Genomic DNA, 18,160 nt, shown 5'->3' on the forward strand with positions numbered 1-18,160 from the left:
ATGGTGCCTCCACTTTCTGCGATGCTGTTTGTATCTCTGATTCGGTTTACCGATGTTTCTGTGTAACCGGATTCTTTTACCCCACCCCTCGCCAGTGCACCTGAGCTGTCTGACCTGCGCGTGTATGTTATGCACACAGGGTGGAAAGTGAAATTAGATTGACAGACATTAAAAAGAAATGTATTTGAGGGCATCAATGGAGTTTACAAATCACACTTCACCCAGTTTCCCTGATGCTTTTTTTAAAATTAATAACGTTTGCTCTTAACTTTTCTCCGAACCGGTGTGTGAAACGCATTAAGTAACTGACCCACAGCAATCTCACAGTCACATAACACGGCGAATGGAGTGACCAGACTAAATGTTAACTCTGTGCTAAGACCATTCCTTGTTACAGAACTCATTGGAAATCCTTCGGAAATGGATAGTTAATGCGCGTTTCATATTCGCTGCTAGCGGTGTCCTCATAACAGAATCTTTCAGATGTCCGTGTTTTATTTTAAAGAAATGATGTCCCCCCTCAGTTTGGAGTGATTGCGAGGTGATTTTTTTTCTCTCTCTAATGTTGTTGGTTGAAGGGAGTTGGGTGCCGTGTGGCCGAGTGTGCTGTAGGTGGCGCTGGCTTTTTACTTCTGGGGGAAGATCAGCTCGATAAAGATTTCGGGTGAGTTGAAAGTTGGAAGTGTTCAGAGTTACTGTAGCTCAGCGCTCTCTCTCTCTCTCTCTCTCTCTCTACTGGGCCACAATAGGAACTTTATTTTAAAAAAAACTCCCTGAAACACCGGCCAACAGAACTTTGTTAAATCTCTGTGGGCATAAATTTGATGAATAAAACCCCCCTTTGATCTCTTCCAAATCAGAGATTATTTGATACCGATATGTATATAAAGCCTGCCTCTGCGCTGCTGTTATGTTGCATTAATTTTACTATTTACCATTGCGACTCTTCTTGGAATCGAATCAATCGTCTGATTTCTTGGTGACAAATCATTTAATCTGTCAGCAGGCTTCTTGTTTTCAAACGATTCTCTGTCATCGTGTGCTCAATGTTGTAATTGAAATCTTTTCTTCGCGAAGTCTCTCTCCACCCCCCAGCACCACCCCCCCCCCCCCTCCCCATACCTCACCTCCAGCCCCGCAACCCCATTTCCCATACTTGAAGTCATTTTAGTTTGCAAACAATTCCCGCTTTCACTGCTCTGCTCTGCCGGCGCTTCAAGCCGGTGAGCCTCTTAAATACCGAACCAAACATTGTACTGCTCTGAAAAACATTCAAGTCGCGCATTTTCTGAAAACTGAAATATAACACTTAAATAATACTTTCAAATCAGCTCAGCCCACGTAATTCAGTCTTAATTCTTGTATTTTAATATATTTTTTTAAACAGTGAAAGTAGAATTTAGCCACCTGATCAGATTAAATAAAATGTAATCATTGCAAAACAGCAAAAGACTGGATTAAATCAGAGGGGGGAGCTTTTCAAGGCGCATTTACAACTGAGTCGCTGAGTCTTTTCCTGCGTTCTTCTTCCTAATTTTTTTCTCCTCTGGGAAGCAGCAAGTATATTAGGATCCAGAGTCGGATTCAGCTGCTATACGTTACCACACTAAATGTGAGGGAGGAACTGTCATTCTGTTAAACAGGACGTTCCAGGCGAATCTGTGCAAATTCATTTGATATAGCGCCGGAGTTATTAAAGGCTTGAAATGTTAATGGGGCTGGGGCGAAGAGAATAGTCGCTGTCACTTAAACAGTAAAGAGAGGTTGCAAATCGGAGTTGCAAGGGGGACACGGGTTTATATCATGAATCAAAAAAGGACAAATTAGTGCAATGTGGCGGCATTCTGTGTCACTTTGGCTACAATTATCCCGTGTAAAACGGCCCCTTAACTCTCTCAGAATGGTGGATAGTTGTAAGAATTTTCACCGCGCTGCTCAGACCTTGCGACCTCCTAAAAAGTGATAGTTACCGAGAATGCGGGAAAAAAAGATGCATCCAAACTGTTGGCTTTGTTGTATAAAAAAAATAAGGTTTTTTTCATCAGCCGTAACAAAAAGTTATTTCTCCCATGCGGGAGAGGAATTGGCAACAATCATTAACTTCAGATCAGTCGCTTTATTTATTTTTAGTATCGCGTTCAGGAAAGATCAACTTTCGAAAGCGATGTTCTATTGTGACTGTTCTCATACAACACTAGATTAACCAGCACAGCCTGGATTATGCCAGGTATTAAATCCATGACTGTACACTCATAATCCGAGGCAGGAATGAAGTGATTTCAAAATCTATAATTTTCAGTATTAATTACAAACCACAATGCAGACTGACGCCCACACTTGGGTCTTTGGGCCAGTGTTTCGGCGCAAGTCCCTCTCCAACTAATAAGAGATTCGCTGATCAAATAGGGAAGGGAAATAAAGTCTATTATTTGAGGTGCAATTGTGCCATGTCCTTTGGATGCCAGCCTGAGAAGAGGTGGGAGAGAGTCGGAGGGTTTGGGGGGAGTAATGGTTGGGTAACCCCGCTCTCCAGTCTTTCATTAACCTATTTCACAGGAAGCCCCCTTCGCTTCATTTGCACTACAAAGAGGCGCGCCGTCTCGCCCAACGGAAATTAAAGACAAATAAACTTTTTTTTGGGGGGGGTGGGGAGGGATGGGAGTGTGTTTTCAGAGAGAGAGAGAGAGAGAGGGGTCTGTGTGGAATCTCTAGATCAGCCCCTGGATGGCCCCAGTCAATCCGCAATCCATTTTATATACTATCTCTGAGAGGCAAATCCCTTGATCATGTTTTATCCAGACTCCTCTTGTCCGCTCACTGTTTAACTCTATAATCGTGTTGCGTGTAAATATACTGGCTGGATTTGACGCCTCTCGGTGTTTACACACAGGATTACTCGCGGCTCTATCTTTGCCTTTGATCTGAATTAACGGATCTGTTCAGTCACAGAGCAAGTGGCGACCGTTTAAAAGTTAAATGTAGAATTTGACGGACCATTGGGATAATGAATGGGAAAATATTTGTGTATAATTTAATTTTCAATATATACGTATGTTTTCTCAAACAGTGCTGTTCCAGTTCTCGCTGAAAAAAGTATTTTACTCCAAAATAACAAATCTTTTATTTTTGATGAATTATTTTCAACTTGCCACGATGTCCTGCCTTTCTTTTCTCGAGCCCTCTTTAATGCATTTTATAGGTAACCCCCGTGGAATGTTGTGACTTGAAGGATTCGTGTGTACAAACTGCGCATTGTTAATAGATAATAGTGTGTGCTTTAGTGTGAGGCGCTGTGTGTGTGTGGGGGGGGGGGGGGGGGAGGGGAGTGGGGGAGCGGTGTGTAAGTTGCACATTACCAGTGGTTAGGTGTGATTTTTGTTTGTAGAGAAGGGCGACGAGAAAAAATGACATTAAATAAGCTTCATCATATTTATATGTGTGTGTATATATATATATAATTAAGACATGTATATATATATATACATATACACATATATATATATATATACAGAAATACACACACAGGCACACACACATAAGCACACATATATACACATACATGTGTATGTATACACACAAACACACGCGTCTATATATACTACACACACATTTGTATATATACATACACACACATATATATATATACACACATGTTTGTATATATGCATACACACATTTACACACATATATACACACATATTTGTATATATACATACACACATGTACATATACACACATACATGTACATACACACATATGTACATATACACACACACATATGTACATATACACACACATACATGTACGCACACACACACACATTATATATATATATATAAACACACTCCTACAAATGATCTAATCAATCCCCAGCAAATAGCCCTTGTTCTCAAGCGGATTTCTAAGTGTATTAGGATGTGCTGGCGGGACAGGAATGGGCACATAGTGCCGGTCTGTGCTCTGTGCGCCCTTGGCTAGGTTTGGGGTTGCTGGATGTGCGTGTTTTGGAGAAGTTGAAGCGTTCTGGTGAAATGTAACGGCATCGGCTGCAATTTCACAGTCCGGAGAACATTTTGCCTGAAGCAACTTCTGTTTTTTTTCCCTCTTTTCCCCCCCTCCTCCCTTGTCTCAGACTCCTCCCCAAGATTATTGCTCTCTTACCTTACAGTGCTTGGCTACAATGCACAGTTCAAGAAAGAGGAAGCAGGGATAAAATAAATGTTATATCCAATCTGGTCACGCTACATCGGTAATAGCCTATTTTCCCTTCTTTTGCATCTGTCTGCTTTGAATGTTAATAGCACACGTGTAGAGCTACTTTCTCGCCACCTCACAATTAACACTTCTTTTCGGAAACTGCATCAGAAAATCTTAAGATTTTTTTTATATACGGCCGGCCCGGGAAAAAATAAATTCTATTCCAAATTCAAATCCAGGTGTTTTGTAGAGACCGTGTTAGTGAAACGGGTATGTGAGTGTAACTGCAACATTCAGTATTAGATACACTTTACATTAACTTTATGGGGGGGTTTTATTCCTTTATAAACCCCCGTGCCCCCTCCCCAAATTTAAATAATCTATTTCATAGAATTAAAAAAAACAATTAAATGAAGCTTGGTAATATGTAAGATCAGAGTAAAACGCACAAAAATACAGACATGGTGAGTCTGATGGATTAACTACATTTAGCCTATGCTGACATGCCCATAATGCATTTTCTTACCCAGACATAAAATATATGTTTATGACATATAACCAAAAGACCTGGTAATGCATATTTTATTCTAAAGTATAAGCTACATTTATTTGCTAAAACGAAACCGCAGTGTGTAAATGGATGGTTGATACGGGTTTGTCCGTGCCCATCACCATTCTGCACCCTGGTTTAAGGTTAGCAAGTCATGTTAACCGAGCCAGTCGTGGCTTTTTGTAAGGCCTCGGTGCTGAAGGCACCTGTAACAAGACTGTGGGGACTGAGGCGAGACAGGCACACACGAATAAATATAGACAGACACACACAAATATAAATACAAAAATAAAATTCACACACACACACACATATAGACACCGAGACAATGATGTACACACATATATAGACGAGCAAATATTAGCAAGCGCGTGTGCACACATATAGGCACACGCCCTGGCCACGTTCAAATTAAGCAATAAATGGACGCCAAACACACACACACACACGCAAATATAGACATATACAGATGGATATATACATATATAAACACGCATGTTCGCACACGTGTGTACACATACAGGCACGTAGATTTATAGTTAGACCAAGGAAGGTGACACCAAACACATTTACTCTCTCTCACACATGGCAAGTACACACACACACCCAGACACACATGGCCATCCCCTCAGATAAAGAAACGGGCTTTACACACATGCCCCAACACACATACACGCGCGTCCCAGAGTCTTGCTCTCCCCCACACTCAGATACATTGGCCATGTGTGGAATGGGGAAAGTTGCTCCAGTATGACCCTCTGAACTTAGATACGCACTTTTAGCTTTTGAATTTTCTGATTTGCAGCAGACAGTTTTCCTGGATCGGTGTTAAGGGAAGGGGGCAAATAAGAAAACAAATAAGGTTAGAAAATAGGAGAGAGGCGGTTAAAGAGAAAGTCATTGTGAATTGAAGCTAAAAGTCAACAAAGAGGGTGAATTACCGATAGATCGCCAACCTGCCGCATGGGATCTAAATATAAAACTCAGAAAAAGGTGGGGGTGGGGATGGGAGGGGGTTAAATGAAGAAGGTGCGATTAAGAAAGAATGTAAACGATCCTTTCTGGGCCTGGCTGAATTCTCTTTAACACCTGCATCACACGTATAAAGGCTTTCAACAATGTGCCACTGATTTGAATTACATTGTCCTAACTGCTCTTTAACAGATATGAAGGGGATAAGTCATTCATTTGGGAGAAATAGAATCCATTTCTGGATTTATAGTGTGTTTGGCTTTGAAAAGATTTCTTTCCGCTAACTCCGGGAGTACTGTTTTGGTTAGCAGATAATTGGTGGAAAAATGTAATTTGGGAATTGGTGATCATAGAGATTAAACCCCCAAAAAAGAGAGTTGATGCCTAATTAAAAGCCGTTTGAGCGAGTGACAGAAATCCATTTGTCTTTTAGCATCAGCTGCTAGCGGTTCCTGGTGGCTGGCTGGGGCCAGGAGCCCCCATTCGGAGAGCGGACTGGAATAGCTCCCCGCCCAGCCTGTGGCGAACGGGCGGGCGCTGGGCATTTCCACCTTCCCCTCTCAGCCAGGTGCACGGTTAGTGAATCCAAACTCAGACTTGCAGCTCTACCTCAGCTCCGCTCAGCTCCCAGTGTCGGAGGCAGCTTTAGCGATCGGTGCCTTCATGCTTCTGTAGGACCTTTGGTGCCAGTGGGTGTGAGTTTTACCACAATAACCTCTCTTAACCATCTTGCTGCAGGTTAAAAAAAAATTAACATTTCATTGTATGTAATTCGATATATTGGCGCGACGGTGTACCATTAAACGGGATAAAGTGAACGGTTTCTGTCAGATCGTGTTTGTTTAACACGAGTGCTTAACAATCGGGGAAAGCGAAAGAAGATTCATTAAAGAATATCAATTGATAATTTATAGTGAAATTTCATAATAAGCGGAATTTATTTGACAGCATCTCGTTTTGCTCATTGAGTACGGTATTGGCATTTGAAATTGGCATATGAAGTTTAATAATGTTTGGATAAATAGAGAAAAAAATGTATAGTATGTACAGTTTTATTTCCGACTAAAAAGTTCCCAGAGAAATACACCAAAAACCAAGAGCTATTTCTATTTGCAGGCTGTCAATCAATCACTTCTATCAATAGATCAATCACCGTGTCAATTAATATATCATATTAGAACTTCGCATGGAGCCAAAAGGCCAGAGCAGGCTGGAAATTATTTATTTAATTTGTGTTTCTGAGTGAGGCCAGGAGTCGAAAGGAAAGCGGTGCTTGAGAATGATTTCGTTAGCGTTTAATCAAAAATAATTGTTGCTATCGAGTCGCATCACAGTACCTAGAATAAAGGAGACCCAGGCAACGCTTGCCCGCCTGGGCGACAGGAACGGAGAGCTGATGTGGCCCCTGCATTTAATTCCTATATTGCTAACAATATCCGCAGCGCTGTGATAGAGCGCGGTGCATATTTGGAGATATTATTTCTCTGCTCTGCTGTTTAACGCCACAGAGCAGAGAAATAAAGATTCCCAGATTGCTCACCATTGAAAATAATTGCATCACAGCTGTGACTGCGTATTTATTTAAAATTAATTAGCGTCACCTAACACCAACTCGTCCGCGCTTGCTTCACTGAAACGCAACATTTAAAAAAAAATAGATTTAAAATTGGGACTTTGTTACTCTAAGAAAAGATATGAATTGAGCAAAAGTTTGTCATTTTAGAAACATTGGCCCACACAACTCGGGTGGACTAAAGAAATTGAATTTATTGCCCCATTATTAAATGGAAATTAAAAGTAAGATCTATTGGAAAGCGGGGATGGAATTGCAATGTATTTTTATTAAATATAAATAATTATGGGTGTTTAAAACTCAGATTGTGTACACCGTTTGCACTATTTTGTATCTCCTAAAATATCTGTAATATATGTGTGTATATTTAAATAATGTTGGGGTTTAATGCAGTAAGCGGCACCTGTGTTAATGAACACATGCACACACACACACACGCAGAGGGTTTGTTTGTATAAACGGTGCACCCGATGTTCTCACTGTTTTTAGCTCCCTTTACTGATGTGCGGGACCCACCAGGGGCAGTTGGTGTGAAGTGAAGTTTCGGATTTGCAGGGATCCCCACCCCGAGTGGCCTCTCTCTCTCTCTCTCTCTCTCTCCGGGAGGATAGCCGCAGCAACCAAAAGGCAAAATAAGCGCTTGCAGTATCGATCGAGGCAGAGTCTGGCCGAAAGCTCCACCGTCGCATTCATTCACAAAACTTCTACATTCACAACTGGCGCTCGCTCGCTGGAAGGAGATGGGATTTTTTTTTTAATTGTTCTTTCGTTCCTGGACCTTTTCTTTTTTTTAAAAAATCAATCGAATCGCGCAGACTAAATCACAATTACCCAATGACAAATAAATAAAGGTGATGCTTTTAATACTAATCCTCGGGGCTCCAGGCTTGGCGACAGTGCAGATTGCATATTCATAACGGATGTAGAACGAAGCCAGATGGACAATCAATTTAATTGTACACTCGACACGATCGGAGATTGATTTTTTACTTGATTTTTTTAATTTTGTCATAATTAATTAGATCATTACAGCCGTTCTGTATTGGTCTCCTAATTTGACTTTAAGGAGGACCAGCCATCGACCGTCCAGTACCTTGGCGTTTGTCAAATCCCTACCGCGAAAATACTTCACTATCATCTTTTTTCCTCCCAATTCTTTTAAAACCCCAGAATCTGTGGCTTGTTTGTCAGGGGCCCGGCAGCGACTCCTGGGCTATCAGTTATATTCCTGACCACCTTTTTAACTAAAGTTCACAGGGACATGTGAGGGGAGGAATCCGAACAGTGTGATGGGTTTTCTTTCTCAATAAATACGTCGAATAGAAGGAGGGGAGTGTTGCGGACAATCAAGCGGCCGGTTAAAAGCCAAAACAATGTCACAAAAGTCCATTTATAAAATGAAATGATCACAGAACGCCAGAGAAATTTTAAATCGACGCATTCATAATATATTTGAGTGTAAAAAAGCTGATATCCATGAATGGCAGACCGAAATAATTAAAGTGATGTACTTAAAAGTGATGATTTAAGAAAATACATCACAAGAAGGCTAAAACACCCGAGGCACGAGAAACGGCAAATGACAATGAAAATAATATGCAAAATCTAAACTAACTGATCAGTACAGGCAGAAGTTTATTAAAACGTGAAATAGAACCGTGATAAAAATCAGTGTCAGGACAAGGAAAATAAATTAGTTATACTGTACCGCCACTCGCCCTTAATAGGGAAAATCTAACACACTCTGCAAAGGACCAGAAATCCTTTGAAGTTACGAAAACAGGTACAATTTTATAATTAGACACGGAGCCGCGCCAGGTAACATCAGCTGAGCGCCCGGCACTTGGGCCTCGGCTGTGGTGTGAGGGATCTGGGCAGGGAGTGGGACTGGGACTGGGACTGGGACCTGGCCGCTCGGCTCCGTCTGTTGTGATGTTAAAATTCTGCCGGAGGCAGCCTGCCGATAGCACCGGTCCCCGGCTACCCCGTAACTGCAACTCCAACTCTCAACTCCTTGCAACAGTACACACACACACAAAAAAAAATCAACCCTGCAGCTTATCACAGACTGAAAGAAAAGAGAGAGAGAGAGCGAGAGAACACAGAAGCAATCACACCTCTTTGGCCCAGTTCAAATAAACAGTTTGACATGATGGGCGATCCTACCTGATCGCCTTGTTCTCTGAGCCATGCAAAGCTTTGCTTAATGGTCTGTTTCCCTTCGCACCCCAGTAAATCTTGCCGGGCTCCTGAACTTTCTCGCCGGCTTGTCGTGTGCCTCTTCCCCCCGCTGCTGCTGTTGTTTTGTTCCCCTTTTCCCTATTAGTATGGTGCTGATATCACCCCCTCTCCCACCCTGTGTGTCTTTTCTGGGTTTAAAAAAAATAATTCTTTCGCCCTACCTACAGCTAACTGAAACTAAACGGTTTAGGTAAACGTACCAAAGCTCAACTGAGCTGTGAACAGATAAAAGGGGAAATTAGAAACAGCGAATAAAGTGGAGCGATTCACTTGTGGGATATTAGTGGAAGAAATTGAACCCTCCGCTCCTTAACTGTAAGGTAAGAGCGATTAGGGAGATGGATCTGAAAAAACGATCCTATTTCCATACGGCCTCTGACTCAGGTAACAAAAGGAAAGGTAAGAGGTGATTAGACACTGATTATTTCGCTCCCCTATCACAATGAGATTCTGAGATTTGCACTTTCGAAGTCTGCTGGTGGTCAGCTTGGTTAACAACTTCCTGAAAGTTAAGGACGGTGGGCGGGCGGGTTGGGGGGGGGGGGGCAGAAATACACAAACTTCAGTCTGCTAACAGAGTGCAAGTCGACATAGCCGCAGTTACTTTGATGAGAGAGAGACGCTGATTGGCTGCTGCCTGCAGTCACCCTGCATTTAAAGGGGAGGGCGGTTTGCAACATCTTACCGCCACACACCTTTAAAATACCGTAATAGAAAGCCAGCCGCCCACAGGCACCCACCCGGAGCACGCTGCGCCGTTTCCCAGAGCTGACATTCCAAATCCCGAATGATTAAACCAATAACAAATGCCTTCATAAACGGAAACCATTAAAAACATGTTTATTCCAATAGTGATACACATCGAAAAGGATTGATTTCCGGGGGGGGGGGGCATGAAATAAAATGAAGTGATTGCTTTATGCCAGTTGCAGAAGTTTGAATAACCGAATCCCGCCATTCAATGTTCTGTTCTTAAAATTAATTCTGGGAACATTAAGTATTGCGAGATCTAGGGTTAGTGTTAGAGTTAAGATTGGGGTTAGAGTTAGTGCTAGAGTTGGGGTTAGGCTTGGTGTTAGGGTTGGTATTGGAGTTAAAGTAACTTGGGATTGGAGTTAAGGTTGGAGTTAGAGTTGGGTTGGAGTTAGGGTTGGTGTTGGGCTTGCAGTTGGGGTTGGTGTTAAGGTTGGAGTCCGGGTTGGAACTGGGTTTGGGATTGGTGGTAGGGTTGGAGTGTTGGTTGGAGTTCGTTTAGGTTTGGGTTGGTGGTAAAGTTCGGTTGAAGCCCGGGTTGGTGTTGGACTTAGTGTTGGAGTGAGTGTTCGAGTTGGAGATGGGGTTGGACCTAGGGTTGGGCTGGTGTTAAGGTTCGGTTGGAGTTAGGCTCGGCTAGGGTTAAGGTTAGGGTTTGTGTTGGAGTTAGGATTGGTGAGAGGGTTCGAGCAGGAGTTAGAGCTGCAGTTAGGGTTGGTCCTAGGGTCGGGTGAGCTGCTCCACAGCATGGGTATGCAGGTGGAATAGCCAGACTTTCCGTCCTTTATTAACTTAACTTTCTTGCATTTTTAAGCGGGTTGGTTGCAGTTGCTCATCCAGTCGAGGCACCGTCACTTCTGTTACCGCCACTCTGACCATTAATCCCTGTCCTTCCTGACAATATTTGCCGATATATTAATGGAATCGCTATTATTCAGTGCTCTTGCTAAACGGATTCGCGCGTCCCTGTGTAAAGTGAAAACGAATTTCAGCTGGCGAAAGGTTAAAGTCCAGAAACGACCCTCCCTGTCTGGACAAAGTTATCGACACAAGTCAAATACCCGACAGGGTGTCGAAAACGATAAATGAACCGCGGTTAAAAAGATGCAAAAAACCCGGAACAAATAAGATTAGAGCGGGTTGTGAAAGAAAGGCGAAAAATGTAAAAAGGGAAATTTAAACTAGAAATAATTCTAAATGGTTTCGGAAAGGTCAGTCATTATTTTTTAACAGTGAATGTCCATTCCCCAAGTAAAGATAGACCGAAAGTGTCTGGTGCTTGATCCGTTCAATCTAAAATGACAGTGCAAGTTCAGGCGCAGTTTATATTCAATTTTCTCATTTTAGCACAGCTCGTTTATGCTCAGCTGGTAGAGTTACTTGCCGTGTGCATATTATGGATATATGTTCTCTCTAACAGAAAGGCTGTGGAAGCTGGGAACGAAATCATCGCCTACAGCTGAGAGAGCGGAGAGCGGGTTCACCGTGTCTCGTGAACCGAAAGTGCGGGGCAGCGAGAAACACGCGGAGCAAACTAACCGGGGTCACACCGAAGGCCCGGTCAACGCATTGTTCCACCTAAACTATTGATGCACTTGTGAGAAATTTGATTTTATTCATAAATCTATACCACATAATAGAAAGTAAATTGCAGGTCTAGGAAGTGTCATGGAACACTGAGGAAAACTATTCCTATTAATATAAGTTTCTTTTTGATTTAGAAAGCAGCAAGGAGTGACTTGTGTTCCTTCCCTTTCCCTGTTTAAGAACATTCGTTTATTTCAGTCTCTGGTTAGAATAATTGCCCGTGGACCCCACTGGTTGGCGTATTCACTGTTTGACGACCAGGCCTATGATGTATAAAAATTATAAGTGTACAAAACAGTAACAAGATGAGAAAATAAAAATCGTTGTTATTATTATAAATATTAACTTTTTTGAAAGTTGTTAAAACTGTCTTCCTAACTTCACCGATTAAGTCTAAATTATGGGCTTTTTAAAATAAGTATTTTCCACAGATCCCCCCCCCCCCCACCCCCGTTTATACATCCGAACGAAACGAGCGGAGTGAAATATTTCGGATACCAGAAAGTTCAGGATAGCAGTCTACAGCGAGCAGACCTACCAAGGAAAGGCGGACATTACATTTGAATGACTGCTTTTCTAATATAGCATTGGAGAATCACACAGGGAATGCACACACACACACACATATACACACATACAATAAATAAGTATATAAAACATATATGTATGCATATCTCTAGATGGACAAATATAGCTTGCTATCTCATTTTGATTTAATAAACCTTAGCGCCAGACAGCAGCTGGTGATAAACTTATTTTGTAGAAAATTTATGAAATCTAATATATGAAATAAGCATTGTAAAAGAAGCAAAATGTGTAATTAATATGTTTGATTATGCACCCTGTATGATCTAAATATCATTCTATCTATCTATCTATCTATCTATCTATCTATCTATCTATCTATCTATCTCTCCAGTTCTCTATCTATCTACTATCTATCTATCTCTCCAGCTCTCTCTCTCTCTCTCTATCTACTATCTATCTATCTATCTATCTCTCCAGCTCTCTCTCTCTCTCTCTATCTACTATCTATCTATCTATCTATCTATCTATCTCTCCAGCTCTCCAGCTCTCTATCTATCTATCTCTCCAGCTCTCTCTCTATCTATCTATCTATCTATCTATCTATCTATCTATCTATCTGTATATGTGTGTGCTTTTGTGTGTAAATCAGGTATAGATTTAATGAGATGACAATCTGGAAATGACTTTTCCCCTTTGCTTTAATGCTTTAGATGTGGATCCGCTGATGATGGAGGGACGTTGCAGCCCGCAGGTATCGGCAAATTATTAACGAAATATTTGCATCTGATCTGCAATTTAATCAGGGATTATTCTCACACGGTAAACCTGATTTCAGAAACATTTTCAACCTGATAGATTCAATCCAACTACGCAGAGTTTTAGGCATGAGAAATGAAAAGTACAATTAATCTTTCTTGTCGAGAGATGGCCGGTAGAGAAACATTATGAATATACCGGAAACGGCGATACATCAAATCTTCATGTTGTTTGCTCAACATTAAATACTCCGTAGATTAGATTTTTAAAAACATACAGCCATATCGTTTCTTTAAATATTTGTATTATCTATAAAATAATTTATAAAAAGACTAGTTTACTGAAATCCAACATATTAATGTTTTCCCCACGTTACTTTTACTGTTTGACAACTTTTATCACACGTTCTCTCTATGTAAATTTTTTATCTATTTGATCCAGTATATGAATTATTTAATATCTTCCTGTAAAATCATGCAAAACATTATTATATCTAAAGTGATGATAAAGATTGCTAGACGTTATTCGGGTCTTTGACCAGAAGGGGCAGTATAATAAAGTGGAGCGAGGCGAGGCGCCAGGGTTAAAGTTACTGTATAGCTGTCTAATATTTGTCTGCTTCTGTTGCAGGTCCCTCTGTACAGCAGATTTGACTCAAACGATGTCGCAGGGACAGCGCAGCCCCGATATAGTGACCAGCACACAGCAGGAGAGACGCTCAGGTCCCGTCTCCATGACACCGCAACCGACTCCCAAATAACTGCGGACTTTGAAGCACAACTTTGAGAGAGTGACGCTCTGCTTGAGTTTCTAGCTCATTAACTCGCGCTTGCATTGCACCAGGCTAACTTAGTTCTGCACGGCTTCACCTGGCCCCTTATAACGTGGCACTGCAGGCCAGAGAGCTCCAAAAAAACAAACACACAGGTCCTCAGACTGGGGGCACCTACTGATGCTGGTCAGCAAGGGAGAAACTGAAGGAGAGGCGTCAATCAACAGTAAGAACTGCAACCGAGGGAGAGAACCTGCACAGCACACTTGCGTGTGGACACTGGCAGGGCTTAGTCCGGCTCGTTCCCTATCTCTTCATCGTACGGCTTCCCAATTCGCTATTTCCCACCAGTTATTCTTTCCCTAGTTGCCCTCAGCCTTTCACTGTGGGTCTCCTCACAGCGTAAAGCATTCCAATTTAGTAAAGAGTTACTGATTTAAGTTTACTGACACGGGGAGAGAATCCAATCTCGATGCGGCACCTCCGTTCTCTTGTGAGTGCTTGCCAGTCATACGGGTGGTTAGCTGAGATTTGTAAGCGTACTCTTCGGGATAGTTTTAGGGAGGGAAAAAAACCCACCAAAAGTCAGCACTACCGCCATTTAAGTACTCATTTCATGTGCGTTTCTAAGAAGCAATCACACCGCGAGCACGGGAGATTTCGCTCCTCTTTCAGCATCGGCTTTCAGTAAAACTCAGGGAGGTGACCAGAAAGGGAAGGTCTTGTAAAAAAGCTTGTCTAAATTCACGAGAAAGAAATGAATTGGACGCGCGGTGCTTTTTATTCGTTTAAAACAAGTCAGTCATAAAAAAGGGAGTTCGTAATCAATATTGAACAGTTAAAAAAGATCCCAAATAATGTGACAATTAGTTACACAGCACACGTATGTCCTCATTCATTTAATATGTAGATATATGGGCAAAAACAGCCGTGCCCTGCAGTAATTGATGGCAAGGTCCTTTCCAATTTAGATTTCCTAAGAGTTCTGTTAAGGAGGGAATGGCAGCGTTAACGATGTGTTCATTGTACAGAGAATGATAGTCCAGCCGGTCATTAACAGTTCTATATCATATTACGGAATGTATTATATATATATAATATGATATTCTAATATACATACAGTCACAGAGATAGGAAGTTCCTAAGGCTGGTGTGTTAGAGTTCATGTACAAACTATATCGCTTGTCTTGTGTAAAAAGAAACTCGTTTATTTCCAGTATTTTGTCTTCCATTTCGCTTGTTTGAACCTCCGGATAGAGTGGTCCAGCACCGATCGATTGGCGAATGAGCTGAACACACCTTGCGCAGCTCCACACTGCTCAGAGAGATAACATCCCAGAGACACATTTCATAGCCAATCTATTAGAAGATGATTTACATTGTGGGGCAGCCCAGCTGGACTTGGTTAAGTGAATGGAACCCACAGAAAGAGTGTGACTGTTTACATTAACAAGGACAAATCGCAAACTATATCAAACAGGGAGGATTACTGAACGCAGGGGCAACCGATTGAATTGTGTTCATTAAAACCATTTTATACTAACTTATTTGCGAACTTCCTAAAGCGTTCATTTGTTAGGTATTATTAGTACTACACATTATTCCCCGAACAAAATGCGGGAGGGGCTGGGAGTTGTGACTGACATTTAGATATTGCTCGCTGTTCGGTCCCCGTCTAGTTTGGAGAGGACAGCTGCATTCACTTTTGGCGCGGAGACTGATCTCCACAGTGCCCGAACCGCCAGATCTCAACACATAAACTCGTTTAACGGAATCTGGAAAATGAAATGATTTTATTGCCCCAGTGACATCAAGAAATAGAAAACAATATTTTGTCCTCACTATTGCAGAGTGATAAAACTTCACACAGTTACATGTCACCGTTCCACTTGTTTTAAGGCTTGTGTACTGAGATAGAGAAAATAAAATCAGGACAAGTCCCCCTCCCCTTCTAACGGCGACAGAGAGGGCTGCAATATTATTTTCAGAAGTTCCAGCAAAGTTTCAGTCACAGGAAGCCTCTGATCCTTCACCCTTTCAGAGACGAATAATTTTGTTTCCGACTTTTGCTGGCACTTTAGAACTTACAGACTGCGCGATACGAATGGGTTCAGCGCACTCTGTACTGCAGATATTGTTTACACAACGAACTTACTTATTTGCACTCCAAGCTTTTTAAAATATATAAATAATTCCCCCTTAAAAAAAAGAACTCCCATCTCCCTTCTAGCCAGTTTCTGCTAAGGCGCTCATTATTTGATCGCAGAGTGACCACTTTCCCTTTCTCAAGCCGAATCGTTATATCAACTTTTCAAGGCGAAGTAATTTCTATTAATTTACAAGTTTAGCAGCAAGTAATGTGTTGATATTGAGGGGGTGGTTTGGAGCCGGCCTGTCATAATCGTTTACACTTAAATGAGAATTGAAGTTTTCTCATATTTAATTCAATAATCCTTGTGTGTGTGTGTGTGTGTGTGTTTCACGGCGGATCTCCGATGATCGCTAATTACATTGTCCTGCCTAGGTCATTGATTTCATGTTACTGTACTGAAATTCTGCCTGACATGAAATATTAGCAGCAAAAACGCCACTCAGCTATTTAAGCATGCAACACATTGTAGATTACTGCAGTTTTTTATGGTCCAGAACCGAAGATGTCACGCATGTAGCCTGTGTTACAGTAGAAAACGGCTCAGCGAAGCAGCTTGGTGCCAGTTCTATTTAAATGAATGTGCACAGCAGTAAAAAGAGAAATGGAGATAAGTGCTGCTTACATCAAACCTGTATGCGTTTTAAATCCAAAAGTAATAACAATATTAATTAATACTTCTATTAGTAATGACTATTTGGGCATATTGTTTCACACACACACATATGCACACAGTTATATACAGAATATATATTACGTGTAAAAAATATTCATACAGAAAAGATTACTATGTTTAGCACAAACATATGAAAGCCTGTATATGCGATATGGAGGTTATTTTCATCTGCTGTTTATATCTTTCCAGGTGTTTTTTTTAAACTTTGGTAAATCGGTTAGAATAACAGTCTAGCCAATTAAACCGATTTAACAGTCATCTATCTACAAGGCATGTGCATTCATCACAATAGTCATAGTTCTAAAAACAAGAATCACTTCAAATTATTTATAAATTTGCCTTATTAATCATAGTTTGCAAAGGCTGGCGTTAGATATTCATGAAATCTGTGTATCTTTGAAAACCCATCAGTGATTTATATTCAATGGAACCTGTGCTACATCTTACCAAATGTACCGAGTTTGCCATGACACTGACTGTTTGCAGTTTTAAGTGTGGCGGACTGCACGTTCGGAAATTCAGAGATTGACAATTCGCAACAAGGTTTAACTTCAATCGTTGCAACCGAATAGCAACTGAGGGCCCAGTAACAGTCCGTTTACCGTGGGGTCCCACACTGTGGAAAAAAATAGTCCAAAGTAGTCCCATGCGTGGTGATGAAATATATGGCTGCAATAAGCTCTTTTAATGTTGAATTTCATTGCGTTCATGTTTTATTACTATGAAATTACTTATGTTTTATAAGTTATTGGGACTGTTAATGTTCCTTCATGTAGGTTTTACAGCCCCCTCTTTGAATTTTTGTATTCTCCCGCTTCGTTAACTTCAATGGGAGCGTCCCTTCTCTAATAGGATTGTGGTTCCAATAAGTGAAACTTTCATCATTGGCCTCTACAGCTTTAGAACGGCGAGCCTGTATTTCATGTGGATTAGACACCGTTTACAGTCCGCATAACCTTAAGTACAGACGTGCGTGACGCAGAGAAAGCTCCCAATCGGGGCACATACCGCCCAGAGGGAAACCGCTTGGCCCATCGCTCTCTCTCTCTCTCTCTGCCAGCCCTTTAATTGAACAGGTCGACTCCAATCGCATTTCTTTTCCCTGTATCATTTATCTTTTCTCACATACCTATCCAATTCCGCAAATAGCCACTTGTGGTAAACTATTCCACGTTCTCATCAACCTTTGGGTCAAAAAAAACCCTCTAACTTGCCCATCATTTATCTTGTGATAACGCACAGTCTGATTCACCGATTCTGATTCTGTTACTGATTTACCAAACAGTGAAACTCACTCCTGACCCTTTCAAAACCTTCCATAATTTTGAAATCCTGTTACATTTCTCTTATGCTATCTCTTTATTGACCTTTGTAGCAGGTTTAATGTTTTGAAATATTCTGGTTAA

At 41.3% G+C, this 18,160-nt stretch overlaps 1 long non-coding RNA gene across 2 annotated transcripts; it reads left to right on the forward strand.

Moving 5' to 3' along the window:
- Window positions 1-6,194: 6,194 nt before the first annotated feature.
- On the forward strand, window positions 6,195-15,476 carry LOC147098474 (uncharacterized). Of its 2 annotated transcripts, none has more exons than XR_015074181.1 (4): window positions 6,195-6,414; window positions 11,707-11,883; window positions 13,112-13,220; window positions 13,788-15,476. It is a non-coding gene; the product is annotated as an uncharacterized LOC147098474 (long non-coding RNA). The 2 variants fall into 2 exon arrangements; XR_015074182.1 differs by having other exon boundaries at window positions 13,112-13,152.
- Window positions 15,477-18,160: the final 2,684 nt, after the last annotated feature.

This window comes from Somniosus microcephalus, chromosome 29, assembly GCF_052327205.1.
Source record: "Somniosus microcephalus isolate GS21.2 chromosome 29, FLI_Smic_1.0, whole genome shotgun sequence".
In the NCBI taxonomy this organism is placed as follows: domain Eukaryota; kingdom Metazoa; phylum Chordata; class Chondrichthyes; order Squaliformes; family Somniosidae; genus Somniosus; species Somniosus microcephalus.